This window comes from Varroa jacobsoni, unplaced genomic scaffold (assembly GCF_002532875.2).
Source record: "Varroa jacobsoni isolate VJ856 unplaced genomic scaffold, vjacob_1.0 contig03134, whole genome shotgun sequence".
In the NCBI taxonomy this organism is placed as follows: domain Eukaryota; kingdom Metazoa; phylum Arthropoda; class Arachnida; order Mesostigmata; family Varroidae; genus Varroa; species Varroa jacobsoni.
Genome location: NW_019214959.1, coordinates 8,730 through 30,304, shown reverse-complemented (window position 1 = coordinate 30,304; position 21,575 = coordinate 8,730). Strand labels below are relative to the sequence as shown.

The window sequence follows — 21,575 nt, the reverse complement described above, 5'->3', positions numbered from 1 at the left end:
TTTATGCAGCTGATATTTCGTATATATAGTTTTTCTAAAACTGCTTGTACGAAATAATGACTTACTACGTTTTATAAGCGTTTGGGCTTTTTAAGGTCACTTCTCTCATGATTGTAAACATCGTGAAATTATTAAAGGTAATGATCTCAAAAATTAGCTTGAAAACAACAGGTCGTAATCAATGGTTGGCTCTGAGTTCGATATCTGAATGAACGAATTCGAAAGTTACACGGGCATCTAGTTCGTTCAGTCAATGTAATTTTTTTTTAATTAGAAATATAAAAAATATATCACAGGAGTACATTCGAATGTCTACAAATACGACTTAAATTTAACACTGACCGTTTGTTTTATATGTATCCACGCGTTTTTTTCTACGAGTTATTTCCGATTTGCGGACTGATTAAGCATGGCAATGCACGGTTTAATGAATCATGAATAGTTGATGAAATATGGGTGAAGCCGTAAGATAACACTATTTTTCAACTCATCTGTTTATTATTGCTATTCTTTCAATAGTAAAATTAAATTGTGGAGAAGTATCGAGAGCTCAGGGAGGTAAATGCTTGTAGGCTCTATTTCTTCTCTAAGCTCATTGAACATTTAGCCAGAATTACTAAATTCGCTATAGAGCAATAAGAAATTACAGTAGTTTTGTACGTGTATCCATAACAATGTTCAATTAAGAATTCCAGCGGTTTTTATTTTATTTATTATTTGTAGAAATATTTGAGAAATTCTCATTGACCTGGTCACCATTGTTGTCGGGAGACCACAGGATCCTATATCAGGTCCGGTCTGTAAAGTAATTATACCAAAAAGCATCTTTGGCGTTCTCTCCTCGAATAAAAATCTATAATCTTGAATAAAATAAGAAATCGAACTAAAACTAATTAAATATAAGTTATAACGTCAATCAAAAATGTATTTCTTGCAAAAAAAAAAACCGTAAAAATGGCTGAAATATTCTTCTATTCAGCTACTAGCTATAGCTAATATTCAACTATTCAGCGCAAATATTATAACACTTGTTTCTATCAGTTTTTCCGCTCGTTTACTAATCACTGACGTTATTGACCTTCCTCAACATTCTTAAATTACGTGTAACTTCCGAGATTAAAAGGAAAGCTAGCTCTACGTATCTGGCACGTACCCAGCAGATTTTTACATGAACCGTTATTATTCAGGAATAAACTAGCTACCGTTATTACCCACCTCTTGCCCTAATCTTAAAAACTATCATTTTTAGTAATTCAATGCTATAAAGTGCACTATCTTCAAGCCTACAACATTTCTATAAATAGAGGGCCCCAGCAAAATTGTATCCCGCAAAAACAAAATTGATTTTACGCCGACAGATTAAGCTCCCGTAAAAAATCAAATAAAATGAACTACTACAAGCTCTCCATATTTTTCTAATGGACGTCTTTACAACTAAAAAAGCTAAAAACTTAGATCGTGAATTTACACTGCTATATATAATTAAAGATTACGAATAATCTTAAGCTTATTGGCATAGACAAGACATATCTATAGAAGACAAATATTGCAAAATGAACATAATAATATACTAATTAGACTCGACTATAGTCGCAACAGATACTATTTTTACCGCGATCAACCGTGTTATTTAAGATATATTTTCAGAGAGAGAGAGAGAGAGAGAGAGAGAAAGCGAGAGAGAGAAAAACGCAACGTTGTTGAGGCTGCATATCCTATTAGGTTCTTATTGAGACAACAATATAAAAATTGCATTGTGCTTTCTGGCATATAGTTCAAACCCAAACATAACTGATCTAATTATTGTCAAATTAGAAAACATGGTTTTCTTAGAGGTATACAAAAGACCCCAAATCAAAAATACAGGTGCATTATTTGGTTGGATATCTTTGTTGCATTGCATGGGTGCGACTGTCTGCTAATTTTCATTCGTTCGAGATGTCGTGTTGACAAGCCACCGCTTACCATCACAAACAGAGTTCTACCATATTATCTGAAATTTCCTTACGCCAATAGCTTCACAAGGACGCACTACTTTCAGCCGCTTCGTTTTGATACACAGTATTTCTCGCCTAGACAAGGGTTAATCTTTATTAAACCGTACAATATCTTTTTTAAAGTTGTAAAAACATTGGCTAAAATCTTATGCGGTCTAGAAACGGGCTCCTCATATTAAGTATATATTGAGTTCCTCGCAGATATTCTAACCTTTAATTATCTGATTGGGGTAGTCATGCATAATCAATACGGTACCAAGATTGTGCTAGAATATATTCCTCTGTATGCTCTATATACGCAATCTTAAAACCCACCATCTATACTAGGTGTTTTCGTCTCATAGACGACCTGTAACCTTTATTATGTTTCAGTTTTGTATACTAAAGCTAACAAAATCACTGTCCGCATCGTTATATAACGCACCGTTCTCTTCTATTTGTGGTCCTTCAAATGTACTACTTATAAGTGGATTAATGTTTGTTTTTCATCTTTCTTTATGGTACTGTGCGGCTGCCACTATTTCTTTCTAGGCGTTTCGTATGTGTTGTATAGATGTTTTTACAGACAAATTATGTTTCGACATATCCACTCACTTCCGATCTGTCTCCCGTTTTTCTCGCACACAGTTTTGGGTTAAACGATACGACGTGTAATTAATTTTTGACTGGGCGAAAATTTAGAATGAATTTTCAAGTATCTACTCCGAGTGACCAATTTCAGTTTTTGTACGTGGGATAATACAGGGATTGAGGATGTCGTTACAGGCTGATGAGACTTGCAATAGTTCTTCTATCACTCTGAATATGCCTCTAATATAGTAATTCAATCAATTTTATTAACGAGTATTTCCAACGGGCTGCCGGGCGGTAAAATCTAATAGTGAGCTTGTACTTACTAGCGTGAACATCAAAAGAAACTTTGTCAGAATGGCTTAAAGAGGAAAACTCTACCTGTATTGAGCAATCGTTGCTTGTTCTAGATATAACCCTTTACAGACATTTTTCCCCCTTAACGACACCGTTTCTCTTCTGTGCTCCAGTGCAAACAGTTTCTCCTGGTACAACATTCTCTAGATGGATTTTGCCAACTTAACTCTTTCCATAACTAACTTTCAGCTATCTTTCTATGGAAGACCTTGGTATTCCTGTGTAGCATCGTTTTAGAGACCTGTTTAAGAAAATTAGAATCCCGAGCGGCTAAGCAGAGAGATAGGCACTGCTATATTCACTGGCCTTTTATCCGAATTTTTTCGCTGGACCATTAAGGTAGCTCCATGTTCTCACTAGAGCCTAGACGTCCTCATATACCCTTAAAATTTGTAGACGAAAGCGTTCCCACAGTAGCGTCACGAAGGCAGAACTTGCTTAATATACTTTGGTAAGTAGTCGTCGTGGAAACAAATAGTGTGTGTATATATAGTGATGAAAGGTGCCCGTTAATATTTTTTAGTAGAAAAAAAAATAGGAACAGACAAAGCGATGAACCTTATCGATAAAGGCTATCCAGCCATCCCGAAAGTCTGGTTTTTAACTCATAGCGACACCATGCCTGTAAGAAAGGTAGCTTACGGTAGTTTATATTCTAATATTATATTTTCATAGAAAAACTGCTGTACGTGGTGCAAATGTGTACTTCTGCTTTGAGGCAAACAGTTGAAATTGTTACCTGCTTTTCAACAAATTATGTCAGTTACTGCTTTTATTTCTAAAGTAGAATGCTAGAGAATTACTCAAACGTAGTGATCATTTCTATTTTTTCACAAATATGTAGCTTTGCTTATGGAATCAATGTACCCTCGTGCTCTATACGGAAGCTTATAATAATAGGCCTGCTTGAATTGTTCAGTTACAACCGCTAGCAGATGCAGTGCCCGTAATTAAAACGTGGCAACAACTTCGCTGCTCTATTAAATGTAATGGACAGCTTTCCAGTTCGCTAAGCAAATATCGTCACTTGTCAACGACAAGCCGTAACGTAGACAATATCTCGAGTACAAGGTGCCTAGTTTAAGTAAAGTCACCTAAAAAGCTTTAGCAGGCCGAAAATTGAGGCTGGTGATTAAAGACTATCGGGAAAATTGCTAGGATATAATAAAGATCTTCTTTATGGAGAAGGAGCAGGAGCAAACTATGAATATTACTACCTTCGACCCGTCTTCGTGCACAAGGTCAGTGCCAAGTTACTGCTAAGTGGCTAGCTTGAAAAAAATAAATATTTAAAAAAAGTAATTGAAAACATATTTGCTTATTTCTTCAGCCAAAAGAGACTAAAAATCTGTTAGTACTTATTATTAAGACATATTTAACCATGTGGGACGTCGTAATAGCTATAGTCGTCATAAATCATCACACATTGAAACTGCGATTTGGGCTTGTTGATTATTATTAGATTCTTAAGGAGCTTTTAAATAGTGAAAAACACCTCAAGTTAGATTTTCGACAATTTACTATATAAATAAGTTCGCGATCATACTATGTAGTTTTAAAGACTTTCATTTTTACGTGTAAGATTGTTACAATTACAAACCAGTTTGGGTTTCATGTATTTTATTTAGGATCTACAGGGCGGAACATGTATTTTATAACTCTTCTATTCAAAATTAGAAGGTATTTTAACTCGATTGGGCATGCCCAAATATATAAGAAAATCATACATCATCATCATCAACAAGCTCGATCTTTTTTTCACGAAAAGATATTGTCAAACTAGTAAAGCCGTTTATTTCAAAGACTTGTTCAACGTATCTCAGTCTTACGTGAGCTAACCTAATAGAAATGCTTTACATATACTTAACTTGAAGACATACTTTATATAACACCTGATTAGATGAATTCTTATCTGTAACTATTATACATCTCTATGAACTCGGGACGAAGAGTAAATCGTTATGCAGTCAACAAATAACAACGGTCAACCGTAGTAGACTCGATAGGGGAAGTTTCATCTTTTTTATATTCTTCATCACCTATTCTTTTCGCCGCCGCCGCCTTTTCCTTTTAAAGAGCTAAATCAGCTCTTCAATAGTGTTCAGAATTGTTAGAACCATTTTCAAGATTGCCCTAATTATGCCTCAGGCGAACAAACGTCAATGGGCATTAGTTCGAAAGTCAGATAGATCGAAGAGGTTGAATTTTCAAAGTGTAGCATAGCAAATATCATTTGATTTTTCCTTTGGAATAACTGCACGCGTATGTCACATAACTGACCAGCGATTCACAGATCATAGGTTTGGATAACCATTTCATAAAATTTGCCAAGAGCTGGGGATTACACCTTAACAACAGATATATTTTTTATATGAAATTGCCGCTATCCCGCGCCTTACGCTCAGGAAGGTATCTCTGTAGCTTCCTGTTGAATAAGCTCATTTGCCTTGTCCCAATTTTAAGAGTATGCATAAAATTACCGGACGGCAGATTCCATAGTGCACACCTAGTTGAGAAGTTAATAGATTAGGTCATGTTCCATCCTAATACAGTTATCTTCGTATATGAAGTTAGGCAAAGCCAGTTGCCTGCGAAACTCTGTCGATACAAACTACTTTAACCGCAAGCTCTGCGTACGTAAGTATTATCAGCCACAGAAATCCATGCAATAGATCCACATATAGAGGTATCAGAGAGTCTCTCCTTTAAGTGGATACCGGACGAGTACTCAAGCCTGCTCTATGTTGTTTTGCGTACAGTCTTGATTTGACGGAATAATACTGTGATGAAAACAACTATAGCTGACGCTGAAAATGAAAAAAGTCTTATATATACGAATGTAAACTGATGCATGTTACGACCATGCAGCTCGAGCGGTGATTGCGACTTCATTTAGATATATGTTTTGGATATTACTGCGGAATTTTTAAAAAGTTTACCTTATTTAGTGAGTGAGCATGGATTAAAGTTGTCACCAACTTAACTATTCGTCGAGTGAAGTTGATAATTTCCCCCTTTTGTTTGTATACGTCAAAATCGGTGCACTGTCCAACTTCCCGCAAAAAGCACACGAAATGATTCAAGTACATGCTCCGGAAGAAGCAAGAAACCGTTCCTAACGCTCCATTACTAACGGCTGTATAAATTTTAAGATATGCACAGCAGACCCCAACAATAGGCATACTGAATGAGTGAAAGTCTTGCAAAACCATTTGTCGAATTGTTCCAACTTCCTGTTGATTAACTTATATAATTTTTTAAAGGAACTGGGGACATTTAAAATAAACTTAAACATCTGGAATTGATGAACGTTGGCAATGTTTTAGCGAATTGTTTCTGTAAAAGAAGAGGCATTAGAAACTAGGTTATCAAATTATCTAAATCTGCTTAATGCTATGAGACTACAGCAACTGATAGGACTGCATCTACACTGGGATCTGGTCTTGGTGGTTAAAATAACGATAATATTTAGCACGTAGTACCTCAATATGTGGGTAGTGTATTCGGCTTTAAGTTGTACGATAGCAAAGTTCTAATTCAATAAAGGTTTTATTACTGTTGTTAACATGAAAAAGTTAGCGAGAAAATAAATTCGTTCTTTGTTTTACACATTTCGGCTTGTTTTTGACATGCGGTTACAAACTTTATACATATGAAAACTTGAAAAGGTCTTGTAAAACGCAAACTTCCTTTCTCAAAGGCTGCAATCCCTGACCACTGATGCCTCCGTAATAGCCAATAATGCCTGTATGATGATGGGGCTCATTTTCGAATATATTATAAGTTGGAAGTTGAGAATAGCTATGCTGATGAAACGTAACTGCATGGTAAGCTAAGTTTGAAGACACGAATAACTCAACTTTCAGCAAAGCCTAGTAATTTTTCAAATTATTAGATTGTCTATATGCATAAATAGATAAATACTTGTCCTTTCGGGTACATACAACATCGTAGTGTCGTTGCGTAAATGCTTTACGCCCTCTCTACTCCTTTACCCGTTCTTGTTTGGAGCTTGTTACGGATCTTTATGCTGCGAAACAACAAGAAAATCAAGGTGTATGCAGTTTGCCTGCAGTGACCACCTGTTCACTAGGGCACTAAAACGGAGCGCTGTCAGTAGAGCAGCTCGATGAAGCTCATGATGAAGCCATCGTTTGGTTGATCGAGTGGGGATTTACCAATTTATCTCGTCGGTGTCCTGCTGCCTGCTCCGGCCACTGCTATCAATTTGGGCTTTTTACTGTGTATCCACCCGATTCGTTTCTACTTCAACTTTTGTGGGGTCTAGCATCTGCCGTGGACGTCGACCGATTGCAGTAATCAGAGGGATTCACTCCGGAGTAATGGCATTTTGCTTTTTCTATTATTTCATGATACCTACTTTACGGAACCTTCTTTCGATTTGACGGACGGGCTTTGCCAGAATGGGCTTACGACGTTTCAACGAAAACAGAAGTAAGAAACCATGGAACAAGGTTAAATGAGAACGGCCAATTCGCCTTTTGTGCTACCCACACACACGACACAGAAGCAACGATTAGAGGTAATCATACATGAGCAATGAGACGATGTTATTTTTATTTCTCTTCAAGTCCGTATCTACATAGATTATGGATTTTATAAGCAACAGGTTGTTCTAAGAAAGGAATTGGAAAACGCTAGTCTGCTCTTTAAAGAGAATCATTTTCTTCTCATACAGATGGTGTTCTTGTAATATACATGGCATGCAACTTATCCAGATGCAATGTGGGGTGTAGACAGAAAGTTTTAATACACAAATGATTTTGGGTAATGGCTACCTATGTTTATCGATTTATCTGCGTTTGTTGAAAATGAAATCGCTAGAACTGTAACATTTTGGCCATAATTGAGGGACGACGTGGTGAAATGATGACTCGTTTTTTGTGCTGTTTACTATGATAGTTTTCTAATAGCCGCATATATAAATGTAAAACACGCATAGACAAGATAGAAACATAGCAGTACGTTTTGAAATTAAAGTAGTGTTTTCTACTATTGTTGCTATGATAGAAATAATTGTATTAGCACATATAATCTATCAAGACATGCAAAAAATACTGGCATGGATGCCGGTCAGGTCGTCTACTTATAAAATTCTTCCTTGCTAAATCATACAATAACCGAAATATAAATGGCCACTACCAGAAGAGTTAGAGGCCATTGGCGTAGAGTGCCATCATCGTCTGAATCTCTGTCGTACAGTGGCTTCCTACACTGGCGACAAATAGGTTGACAAAGGGAAGTATAGAGAAAGGCACGAAAAACTCAAAACGTGCTACTGTTACTACTGCCGCTATCTCTTATGTGTTGAGAGCCAGCTAAAATGGGCGTGAGTCATTCGACGGATGTTAAGTGATTTCGTCACTATAGAAGGTCTGTAACAGTGTTGCTACCAGTAGCAGCAATGGCAATGGTAAGCCTGCGGCTGAAGCCCTGCTGCTAGTATAATCGGCCTTCTCGATAGCGAAGCGTGTCTCCTTCGTTTGCGTTAGCTTACCCGTTCACACGACTCCGCCCCTGCCTTTGCCAACGACCGCCCTGGGCTATAGCGTCAGCAAAACGGTAACGAGCAGAAACGGATGCAGGAAGCAACCGCGGAAGTCCTTCTTTTCAAAAACGGAGTAAATACGGGGTGACGACGAGGGTGAAGCGGCTGGGGAGCTGCAAAGGCTCTGTATACGGTTAAAGAAAGAAACGAGCGAAGGGACATTAGAGCCGGTAGCTAAAGGGGATGCTGCTAAAACTTCAAAACTGAGTAGCCATCAAACAGTCGATAAAGAAAAGTGCACAGCGGTGACAAAAAGGAAACGATAATACAACTTTCTAAGGTGTTCGCTTCGCTTGTTATTGTACGCGGATTTGTAAGTAAGTAGATGTATGTAAATTAGTATTAGGGTTGTTATCGAGAATGTTCTCTAACGGCTTCATGTAAAATGACTACATACATTTTAAAAGTATTTCGATATTTAGTCGTAACTAATCTGGGAGTGGGTTCACCTGTGTACCGAAACTAAGGTAGACGGAAGATTACTGTTATTAGGTGGATTTCACCTGAACTATGCGTATTCAACTGTGTAACGCGTCCGCCGATAAGCATACCTAACCTAGGTATGAAATTAGCCACTAGTATACGCTAAGCCAAAAGGTCGGTAGGCATGTATCATTTCCTGTTTATGAAAGCTTAACTTCCGTCATGTCAATAGCTACGACCGTCACCAATTAGAGGTCGCAAACTGCTCACTTTAGATAACTAGTAAATAAATACTAATTATGCTTTTTGAGCAATGACCTTACCGTTCATTCGTGGATAAGGGCAGACTCGTTTTTAATAGAGAACTGCTGAGTATTCATTTGATAACTAAATGGTCCTGCTTTTTTACCACTACGAACAGAGTGCAAAACGCGTAACAGATAACTATGTTGTGCTTGGGATGCTGGTAATAGCGGCAAAGCGAAGCGCACAGCCAATATCTATAAAGGTTGATTACTACCATAAGGCGTATCCTTGTAGATACAGACAAGATTTCGTCATTTCTATTAGTACCGTGCTGACGTCGGCCGTGTCGGCCTAAATAACTGTAGAATTTATAAAAATTAGCTTTTGAAGGAGTCCGCGCGATGTCCGGTTCTGAATCGTCAGCTACTTGTCTCGACCTCACTAGGGCAACTGTCAGAATTCTTTGGTGTTTCAATGAGAATTTGACAGATACTTTACAATCGCCGTTAGAAATGTCATGTATAAAGCTTTACAAAGAGAAACCGCGGACCTCCTGTCAACGGTATCAAACGCATGTTCTATTTTGTGGAAAATCACTAGCGACTGAAATATCCGGAAACGCATTTAATGAGTTTCCTTTTCAGAGGGGTATCTAAGCTCGGGGATAGATAGTGTCATGAACGAAGCATTCAGACAAAAGCGCTGGGTTGACTCATGGCGGTAACCGTATGAAGCAAAAAAAAAAAAAAGAGAATGAAGGAAATTCAATTGTGGCACATGGTATACACAATCAACCATCAGTAAAAAGTGACGAAGGCTCACGCATTTCATGCACAGCAAGCGTTCACTCATCGGCGATCGTAAACAAAATTAATGTAATTTTGTTTTGTTGCTACGTGAAAGTTGCATTTATCAAAGTTATCCGCCGCCGACACCATCATGCAGCTACCTATTAAGATTAAGACATATAGTAGAAGAAGACACATAGTGAACATCTTCGCCTACTCAAAATAATAAATAGAACTTCCAACTTTGGTTCTACATTAGCTGCAGAGTATTCAAGCGTCGCTTGTCTCAGACTTATCTCTGTTATGCCTCAGACGGAAATTTAGACCTGAGAAACTCAAGCATGTTTCGAGAAATCTTAAGTGTAGGGGACTCATTGTGATTCGTTCGCTGAATATTTTAACAAAAACTTAAAGGTATTATGTCCTCATAACGGCACACGAACAGCTTACCGTGATTTGAGATGAATCCGATTATACATATATACTACTTCCTTTAAACCAATCATTCATGTACGAGTGTATCCTTTCTTACTCAAATTAGTGTCACTAAATAGATCAATATTTGATAGAAATGCAGTATCACACGGCCACACACGGATCGGGTGAGCTTCAATCCTTTTTCCGGTACATTTCACAGTTGTCACAGATTTACCGAAGAGCAGATTTGTACACCTTGAGATAGATGGAAAAGGATCAGCAACCAAAGCAGAATGACGATATTGTATTGTAGTGAGGGAAAGTAGCTCTGTGTACTATTATGCTTTTGGTAATGGATGAAAAGACGGGCAACGTACGTTGAACATTCCAGCGCATGTAAACATGGTGGCCTGAATCAGTCCACAGAAAGGCCGCGTTAAGCCTAAACTACCACTGTACATAGGAAAGTCAATGCGAAAAGTAAACTCGTATCTAAAAAGCGAAAGTGAAGGTATTAATCAAAGGCAACGAAAAAACATATCGGTAACGACTGTGGTGTATCTTGATTGAAAAAGTGTTGCAGACTAATGAAATCGTGAACATATGAAGACTATAATCAATGTATTTTTTAAATAGGTTTTCGGCCGATCGTCGCGTAGAGTCACAATCTGATATGTACATTGAATTACTGGGCTACTTCCCCTACTTATTATGCAAAGCATGGAATATTTTGATCGTTGAAACGCGTAAAATAAAACGTATTGTGTATCACTGTGCCATCCAACGTCGTTCTAGAGATACAGCTGAATCACTTGAATGTCTAACTTAAAGGCGGCGAAACGGCGTTGCCTAAAATGTTCGTTTGCGCGTGCGTCACACTATGCCGAAGCTGAATAAAATCGTGCTGACTATATGACTTTTAGACGGTCTGGTTCTATTTGGAAAATAAGTTCGCATCGCTTAAGACCGCTTGTCGGATATCTTCTATAGTAGTACCCGTGTGTCTGCTTATCGTAAGCACAAATGCTTAACCTCATTGATGATGTGCTGAAGAAGTAAATTTTCGGTATAGTGTTGCGCCTTATCGTGTCAGACACGTTGATTTTTTCGGACCTTTATGTTTTTTAGGTTCGGTATCGTCGTTTGGTATTCCATCGCACGGCTTGCTCCCGGCACAAAATGTTCGGCTTCGAAGCAGCCTAGACCATAACGTGTCGCCGAGATTTAGCAGGCAACTACGTTAGCCACTAGGCTAGCACGGGCATCGAGTTTGACGCTTGCCTCATAACAAGAGCTGTAAAGGGTAATTAAAACGACTTGTAGCTCAACTTGCTGCTTTGGTTGCGTAGAGTAAATGTTGTCATTTAATTGGATAGAGCGAGTAACACAGTACGCGGATGCTATGCCCCTTAGTTTCAAGCGATGCGTATCGCTTTTACTAGTATAACCCGATTCAACGACTCTACGCTCCGATACCGCTACTTCGTCCCCGCTAGCTTTCCAATGCTGTTCCAAATTATCTAAAACCATCCTATTCTCTCATATTCCCTAGATTCTACTTGGAATGTAACAGCTGTTTTATGTTGTAACAAATCAATTTGCCGGCGAGGCGCTTTGCTAGACCTACCCGTCAAAAAGTGGATGACTGCGCTCTATAGCGGCTGTATTTCCGACGAGGCTCAAATAAAATTTCTGTGAAAAAGGATTCGCGTGCCGCTCGCTCAACGCTGGACAGTAGACACAGGCGATGCCGTTGGACCACTTCAGAGGGCGCAGAGAGGGAGGCGTAACGCCCAAGCCAAGTTGTGGCTTGGTTTGAAGAGACTTCGGGCTTGATAATGGTGTCTAACGAACGGGGTGAATGCATTACTAACATGACCGACCGTTAGTAGAAGAAGCTCAGCATTTCTTGCCGGGCATATTTGAAATGGCCGCCGATATAATTACAAACATTTTGCGTAGATTCAGTTGTCATGGATAGTATTCGCATGGTTTTGTTTTTATCTGCTGCGCGTTTATATGTACGTAAGAATAAATTATTTGTAGAGTAACAGCTGCATCTGTTCCCATCAATTTTTATTTTGAAATTTTACCTGTAGGCCCAATTAAATTATCATTATCACTCATTTAATATAAGCTTTAACGTAAGCAGCGAAATTTATCATGTCTGACCAGATATATAATGATATGGCTATAAGCAAACGATCTTTGAACATTTCTATAGTGACATAGAACCCGATTCAACGTGCTAGTAACCAACCATGTTATTACTATACTAATAATACTTTAACTAGATTTTTTCCATTAGACATTATAATTCCGAACCGAAGTACGTTATGGGGGTAGTTCCCACATCTTTGTATGTTTATAACTATATATTTTGTAGCGTCTTTAATTGCATTCATGCATTCTCTGAAAAGGTTAAATCATATTGAGAGGGACGTATGTTTCCAAAGTTCAAGTATTGCTGTTTCGCCCCTAGTTTCCAGCTCTGACCCTGCTGGATTTAAGCGAACCCTTTGGGCTTGCTGGACTTACGTCCCAAACGGAACGAGTAAGCGTCATGTCTTTCGCTTTGTAGATCGGGCGATTAAATCGTTTGCGTGTCATGTTCTGAATAGCACCTAAAGATGATTTTACCTAGATAGATTCTGAAAGAATGCTATATTTGAACAAGTAGATTTAGCTATAGTTGATCTGGTAAAAGCATATTTGTATCTTTCTTGTAGGTGTCCGACTGAAAATAACGTTTAAAAGGAGGCCCTTAATATTCCTGTGAGTGAAGTAATAATGTGTACAGTGAACGAACTCGTAATAGAAAGTTTGTTTAAAGAGGAGCCAGCTACAAAACACAACATCCTACAAATAAGGTTATTTTCGCCATTAAATCTATATTTGACATGTGTTCTCTGGCAATATAGTTTAGGGGAATCCCGCAATGTGATGGATGAATGATGACCACGCAGAACAATACTTAACAGATGGTTAAGCCGAAACTTACAACTATACGTGCCTAATAATACCTTTGTCCGCACAGTCGCTTCACTGGCGTAAGCGATTTTCGTCCTAAGCGAAGGCCAAAGAGGCAACGTTTTGCGGACTGTTGTACAAGCACACGTAGCGATAGGAAAAAGTGCGTTTATAGTGTAGCTATGTACGCTAGCGGTAAGTTACGGCTCGATATGACGAATAGAAAGCTAGCAATTTGTAATGTAAAAGCTAATGAACGCGTGAAGTAATATACTGACATATTACTTGCATACAAATTCACGTTTTCATTTAAGTCGGATTAAAATAATATTATAGACGATCTAATCAGACAGTTACCCAATTCACAAATGGGCCGTTCTTATGCAGCGCTTATCACAAACGCCGACCCTTTTGAAAGTAGACATTCGAGTTACCAGTTAATTAGGTAGGGACTAGATTCACTTCAGGAACCTTATAGATTTATGAGGAAGTCTAACAGTCTCGCGAAAGACGAAGCCAGTACGAAAGAAAAACTACAAAAACTCGATTATTAAGTCTTATCGTTAACGTTAAATGGACACACCGCACAAGCCGATTGGCTGTCCAGCGAGGTAAACAATTTTGGCTAGTTAAGTTACGCATTTGTTGAGCCTTGTTTATCAAAAAAAAAACTGCTTCTAATCAATTAATGATAGACTAAGAAACTCATTAGGGATGGCGAAAGGCAACCGCATTAAGCTGAAATTGTTGACAGCCAAAACCAAAATCGTTTCGTCCCTTTCGCCTATACCCCATTCCCAAAACAAAGGCTCAAAAAACACAATCATTGTTTTTATACTACGTAAAAATGTTTACATTAACAAGGCACTCACTGAGCTAACTGTACAAATAGGCCAGCAGCTCTTAAGACTCGATTAGAGGATAGAAGTAAAGCAAAAGTGATATTCGTCATTGGATCTATGCATAGCAATCACATAAGCCTCAGCCGCTGCAAGTTGCCCTTAGCAAATACCTAACGGCTAATAAAACAGCATGTCCCAGGTAATAGGATTATTTTTGACATTACTATATTTAAAGTTATTTGTTGTTGTCGCAACAAAGCTATTATTTAAGCACACTGATATGAGTGCTATAGCTTTAGGCACACATTCTACTCATATAGTACTCACTGCTATATAGGCTATATACTGTCATTAACCGCGGCTTCTGGCATTTATATGCTACAATCAAGAGTGCATATAAATGCAGTGTCATTGTAGTTGTTTGTGCACTAAAGCTACCTCCTTAATGACACGCTCGGTGGCCTTGTAGTACCGTTTCATTACGCCATTGTGCAAAGTCAGCATAGCCAACCATACAGTTAGCAAGGTATGGCGTAGAGCGTAAGTTATAGTTCGAATGTTGACCTAGCTGAGAGGGCTTCATTGTCGTTTGCAGGGTTTTCCTCGAAGTCATCAGAGGCTCGCGAATTCTGCTGCCCTTGCTCTGTTTTAAGCGAATCATAGCGAAATTATCCCTACGTAATCGTCTGTATATGCCCTGTGAGGGAGTAACTGTGAGTACTCGGGCCGTAGCCGTTACAGAAGATCGAGTTCAGATGAGCGCACTGGAAACGAGTCACGCTGATAAATATTTAAAGTCAATCAGTCCCGTGGGATGCCTGTGCATCGCTTTGTGGCCTGCCCCGTAGCTGCAGTTTTTCTTTGAGCAGGCATTGTGTATTAGAGAGGGATTTACGAAGGGATAGATTATATATGCGTCCTTGCCTGAGACGGCAGGCAAGGACGCATATATAATCAAACTAGTCTGCTTTATTAATAATTGACACACATTTCCATGTGCACGTAGGTGTTATTATAAAAAGAGATAGTAGGTGCAAACCATATGTAGAACACGTAGGAATTCTCTCTATACTATAATAGATCGCCAATGGTGAACGTTTCTAAGTTTTTTTTTTCTTATCAATTACTCAAATGAAACACGAAAGTAATTACCATGCAACTAGCATAATTTGTTTAAAATTAGTGAAGTGTATCTATTTTTTTTTACGTAAAACAAACGTACAACCTTGATTGATATGTACATCTAGAACGGTCCATTGGCATATCGATTTCTACCTCTATATTTAAAAGCAAGGGCAACTTCTTGCTGAGCGACCATGTCAGTTCGATGGGGCAGAAAGGAGTCAAAAGTATTTTGGAGTTCTTGCACAGCCTTCTCCTCCTCGCCACAAATGACCCAAGGACACAGAACAACAGACGGTGCATTTTAGGTTTAATAGTTGACAGGGAGATTTTGAATCGGCAGAAAAGTTGGCACGCTGGTTTATTACTGTAGTCATTGAGGCAGGTTGGAGCTGTTCGGAGGCAGTTAATCTGCGAGATCGAGCTGGAAATCAAACGACATCGCCAAAATCGAGACTTGCCTGGCTCGTTTGTCGTGCCCTGCTCTCCAACATTCGGGTTAGCGATTTGTCGCATCTCGTCGTCTGGGGCAGAAGTTTCGTTTTTTGAAGCTTATAGATAATGTTGGAGTTGGCGTCAGGTGCCAGTCGACCGAAAACCCAACAAATAACGCGGTCGTTATTTAGCGAACTGGAACTACGTAAACGTAGCCGTCCACAATTATACACAGCAACAACAAATGAATGGTAAACCATAGAGTATAAGCAAACTAAAGACCACTAGAACAGTAACGCGGTATAGGAAGGTGACACTGGTAAGCAAGACCTAATCTAAAAATTAGAAGAATATCTGAATGTTTACGGTTGTCCAGCACTTTGGCTTATTACCTATAATAAAAATTGGTCAAGTTATTACAATGTATCTAGTAATCAAAGCTGATGTCAAGTTCAACGGTGAGGGCACACTGATGTTGTCTGAGGTGAGCAAACCTATTTGCGGCTCTATCCCGTATGCGTGTAATAGGCTTGTAAAAGGTTGCGCCTAAATAGCTGTGCTTAGGCAAAACGTTTGACAGCCCCAATAATTCAATAATAATAAGTCACGACATGATTCTGTTGCCACCAGATTGAGCTTCGAGCAAGTGGCGGTGCGAAATAGCGGGCAAAGAATATATCTTTCTAAAAGGAAGCTAGGCCAACTAGTTGGGTGGTAGGACAAAAAAAGCACACTTTAATTCGAAAGCCAAAAAAGGGTTCTTTTACTATGGACTTATTCGTTCAGTCCACCCTCGGTGTGTGGTTGTCTCCCTTCATAGAAATATATGAGACATATTAATTTTTAAGAAAGTACTAACACCAGTAGCAGTCGAAAAAGTCATTTGGATATATTCTACTCACACCAATCAACGGTGCGCAAAATAAAGTAAGATTCCAAGTAATAACTATTCGATTTTCTTAGTTAAGCTACCTTTTCGTATATAAAAAATTCGTGGCTTCACACAAGGCATTACATTTAATTTTCATCCATTTTATAAATTAGCTTAAACGTTTGAAATAATTAACTAATTACTAATTGAATAGGAGTCGGAAATTTGACATCATAGATTTCAAAGCAGATTCATGCACATGCGAGGGTTTAGTTAAAATGCTTATGAAATAATATTTCGGTGATCATACTTACTAAAAAAAGCTTTCTCTTCTTCATGTGCTTGCAATGCAGATCTACGTTCGAAGCTATAGCGTCGGTAGTATTAATGAGCAATTATCAAGCCAAAGACCTGACTGATGATAGTCTTCCTTAAGCGAACGATGCATACAACTTGAGGCGCTCACGCAAACTTCCATCAAACGCATGACAATGCTGTTTTAACTTCAAAGCAAGTGCGAGTAAAGGATTTCTCACTACCTAAGCAAGCAATTTTCAGGAATTTTATCACACAAATACGTGATAATTATCAGGAATTATTAATTAATGTGATTTTTAAACTTCTAAAAAAGAACTTTATTAGATCGACTAAATCGTCTGTATACGCCTCCACTTCGCCGAGCCGCCTACTTTAGACAATACGGAAAACTGTGATAACTTCCCAGCTGTGAGCAAACTTGGCTTTAATCGTTGTTAGCCTTCGTAAACTTACTTGTTTTATATATATATATATATATAATATAGCCGCACGGTTATTGCTATTACAGAGACTTGTATCTTTTACAAGTTCCTGTGGCTGGTGCTGCCTTTACACTACGGACACGCATTATACGCGAAAGTAAAATCTTCTGTCCTGTCGTTGTTTAGCGAACGCCTACTTTTTTTTTATTATATGAAATGAGAACCAAGAAAACAGGAATATTTATTATTTTACGTGTTTTTCTGCCTGCGTGCCTGCTCTTCAATAGCCAATTTATACTTGTATATTGTTTTCCATTTACTTATTCTACTGGTCATTCGTCGCCAGCAATTAATTTTTTCATTACAATGCTTTGCTTCACTTTTTTTTGCTAAGTGAGATTCAATTTACTAGTCGTTGCAGCCTGGCAATATATTTCATCGCATCTACCGAAAATGAAGACGCTTTTTATCATATCCGCAGCCTCTTCGAGAATATTTTCTAATATATTTTTTAAAAATACTTTTCTTTAAATTTAAGCTCCATTATCTTTTTTGTCACGCTGCTATATTTCAGGAAAAAAAATAGTTTTTATTTTTTTTTTCGAAGCGCCATCTAGACTCTGACGGTACGTATGTGGACCTTCTGCAGGCCTGTATTAGCCTTTAATACCATATTACGCATTAGCAACGTTAAAAACTAAACGGAAATACGGTCACAAAATAATTCTGTTATATAAAAAAAAAAAAAAAAAGGATTCATACGGAAAAGCATGCCCGTATATGTCCTGGTGAATATTTCCAAGATCTAGTCCTTTCCCATTCTCGGAAACGACCGTGAGGTAGGCGTTGTTACTATTATAATTAATGTCAAAGTCCTTTCCGGTACGTTGTTCATTATTTTATTTAACAACTTTGCTGTATTCGACAAATTAGTATACAGTTTATATACGTAATATAAACCTGTCTAAGCTCTGAGGTGAAACTGATATAAAAGTATTTTTTCTTTGTTTGGTTAAGCTGTTAGTTTTTCGTTATCAAACATTGCATCATCTTCCACTCCCGTTTTACTAACCTGGTACTATTTAGCGGTTTCATCTTGGTAACATCCTGTTGTCTTATAAATAAGCGCTCAACTATCGCGCTTAGAGCATTATTATCCTATTAATGTTATATACGGTGGCACGGTTGCAATTGAAAAACTAGGTTTAAAGTCTGTCGGGGTTAGGACCGCCAACAGTTATTAGTGTCCTATACCAGCTAAGCGAGGTGAAGGTACAATTAGCTTGTTGTTCAGTGGCTCGTTTGTAGAGCCAAAAGGATACTGTTTTCTTAGAGGTCGGCGTTCGCTCTACCTAGGACGAATTGTTTTATGAGTTAACGAGCCTTTGCTGCTTCTGGCGGGCTAACGAGGTAATACCCTACTTAGCTGACCGCTAACTTTGTACGGAGACTTAAGTGTAGAACCAACAATTCTTTTGTTTTCGTTATCTGACCCGTAACAAACGCTAATCAGTTAGCGACTGCGACAAGAATATTTTTATGCAAACACCTTACGCAATATAAACAAGTGAAGGTCCCTCTGTCCTGTTACACTGTGTAAAGGTGACTCGACGTCTTAGTTATAAGACACGTTGTTTACGCTAGAAGGACCCTGTTAGACATTTTAATACTCTGAGCGGTCAGTTGTCTTCTATTGGAAATTAGCGCTGTCGATACCAAGAGCTAACAAAAACTTGTTAGCTGTGATGTTTGAAATATTTGTTTGTGAAGCCTAACATCTGCGACAATGTGTTTATCCTAAGAAAATTATTGTCTGCCGGGGTACCGGGGTATTGGTACCAGGGTACAATATGTGGGATCAGAGTTGATTAGGCTGTTACAAACGAATCCGGCGAACTTCGAAATTGGATAACTTTTAAGCTGGCTGGGCTTGAATGATGATTTTTTAGTATGTGTTAGAGGTTCTTGCTTTATTTTTATACATATTGTTACAACACTTTGCTAGCTTCTGGAAAGACATACCTGCTCTTTACGTTTCTATATGCAGTCTCCCTATTTATGGCTTCTCGGAATGAATCGATCGTGAGGCATGTTCGTCCATCCAGCGTTCTTTTTAGAGCACGAGAAGTCCCGTAATCATACTGACTTATATCAGTAATAAAACGACTTGAAGCCAGTGCTAGATATTTTTTAGCTCAATCTAGCAAATAACCAAGGCATGTGGACGAGACCTGGCATTCTTAGTAAGTAACCAAATTGCATGCTTTTGATTACCGTGCCAACGATTCTTGATTCTCTTAAGAAATTTAGGATAGTGAGCTGCATTTATCATTTCATTTTCGACTAGTGTCTTATTGTAGCAGATACCACTAATGCTCATTGCAGGTACTACCATCACCTTATGTCCGAATTTACTCTATATTCGTACCGAACTCGACCCTTCTCCCCCCACCCCGGCCAGTAACAGAGATTAATTCATACATGGCCTGTATAGCGAAACGTTTACATTATTCACGTACCGTGCTTTTATCTAACAACTTCACCACTCTTCGATGATGTTTCGCAACGTTATGGACTTCGAAGAAGAAGAAGAGCTTTACTGTCGATTTTGGACATAATCACATTTTTTTTCTTCTGGACTCATTTTCCTGGAGTAAACTGGTTCTCGTTCACAAGTTTCTAGAAATCTGGAGTACTTACCAGCTGAACTTCGTCTGCTAGCGGCGTGAAGTTCAAAAGTTATTTAATTTCAGAGTCCACTGAATTCGCTTGTGAGAGCCATATATCATGAATATCGATATTCTCAGACAAGTTATAGGCTTAAGTCAAGATCGTAGCTGTCAACCCTTTACCTAACCTCGAAAATTGGTAGGACAATTATATGCAAAATGTCCACGGCACGCTTCGCTCAGTTGTTTTATTTTGTAAAGGAAGACCGTTTACGGCAAATACAGAAGGAAGAGAAAATCATTTTTAGACAAAGATGTATGTTTCTGTACATTAACCCGGTGCTAAAACTGATACAATACTTCCAAAACAGAATTTCTTGAAAACTATAAACTATTATAAATTACTGAATGCACCTGACGATACGAACCACAAAAATGAACAAACGTTAGAGATTTTTGAAAATCCAGCTGTTTCGATGTCAGCTATAACGGAATTTAATGATAGTAGAAGCGACTAGGACACATGTAAGTACAAACAACGCGTACGCTCAGATAGCCATCGAGCAAATTGGTCCTCGTTTTTGATTACATATCAAAAATAAAATATCATCCAGACATCAAGCATCGAAAAGGACCACTTTCCGGTTTTACTTACTTACTTATAGGATCACTTCTCCATTTGGTGTTGCAATTTTTTGACAGTCTCCTCGTACCAAGGTGCAATGTCGAACTCCTAGAGATGTTGATTGCTCTCGACTCTATACTGTTCAACTAACCGCGGATGAGCATCACCATCTTTAACTACAGAGTAAAACAGCCAACTAAATAGCCAGGATGATCGGCCATCTCAGGGTGCGAGGAAGGACAAGAGGACTGCCATGCTGTACGTGTATTTCTCTGTAGACGTTATCGATACACTGAGATAGATCAAGAGAGATGTTTGGATTTAGGCTGTGAGCAACACATCCATGTGGCTGCTGAGGCACTCTGCTATCAGTTCCAGCAGAGTAGTTTTCAATAGACGAAATGGAAAGGCACAGAGATCTTATGACTGCTCGACCGCGTCTGTGTCATGCCTGCCTCTTTGGCACAAAACATCCGGAAGTACCGAGCAATTTTCCCGACACTAGCTTATCTGCCTGTAGGGTTTGTAAAAGTTACAGTCAGTGAGACAAGGCTCAAAAACCTCGTACCTCAAAAGCTAGGAAAGCTTGGTATAGAGCAACAAATGTAAAAAGTCTATACGCTGATAAATTAATGTGAATACATAGGTTATTTAAAAGTTCATAAGAGTTTTCACTAGCAAGCTGCTGTGCAACATATATACGTTTTTGAGAAAAACAATATTTGGGATGTTTTAGATTCAGATTTTATGCAACGTGGGGATTCTGTGCAGAGTGAATGGGATGGGTTTTAGGCTTTTTTACGTATAATAACCTTACCACTCATTTGAGACTGTATTCACAGTCAAGGTGGTGCGCATTGTCAGACATACTCGAAGAGGAAGGCCATAAAATATAAGACAAAAATGACATTTGAACTTACAGGGTTTCTGGTAG

General features: G+C 38.5%; 2 long non-coding RNA genes across 4 annotated transcripts; both read right to left on the bottom strand.

Moving 5' to 3' along the window:
• Positions 1-499: 499 nt before the first annotated feature.
• LOC111272739 (uncharacterized) lies at positions 500-20,804 on the bottom strand. Of its 3 annotated transcripts, none has more exons than XR_002687698.2 (3): positions 20,676-20,804; positions 8,443-8,617; positions 500-798 (listed from the first exon to the last, which is right to left on the bottom strand). It is a non-coding gene; the product is annotated as an uncharacterized LOC111272739 (long non-coding RNA). The 3 variants fall into 3 exon arrangements; XR_015315825.1 differs by lacking the exon at positions 500-798 and adding an exon at positions 4,475-6,060; XR_002687697.2 differs by lacking the exon at positions 500-798 and having other exon boundaries at positions 7,475-8,617.
• On the bottom strand, positions 10,499-12,370 carry LOC111272740 (uncharacterized). Its single transcript, XR_002687699.2, has 3 exons — positions 11,995-12,370; positions 11,481-11,661; positions 10,499-10,622 (listed from the first exon to the last, which is right to left on the bottom strand). It is a non-coding gene; the product is annotated as an uncharacterized LOC111272740 (long non-coding RNA).
• Positions 20,805-21,575: the final 771 nt, after the last annotated feature.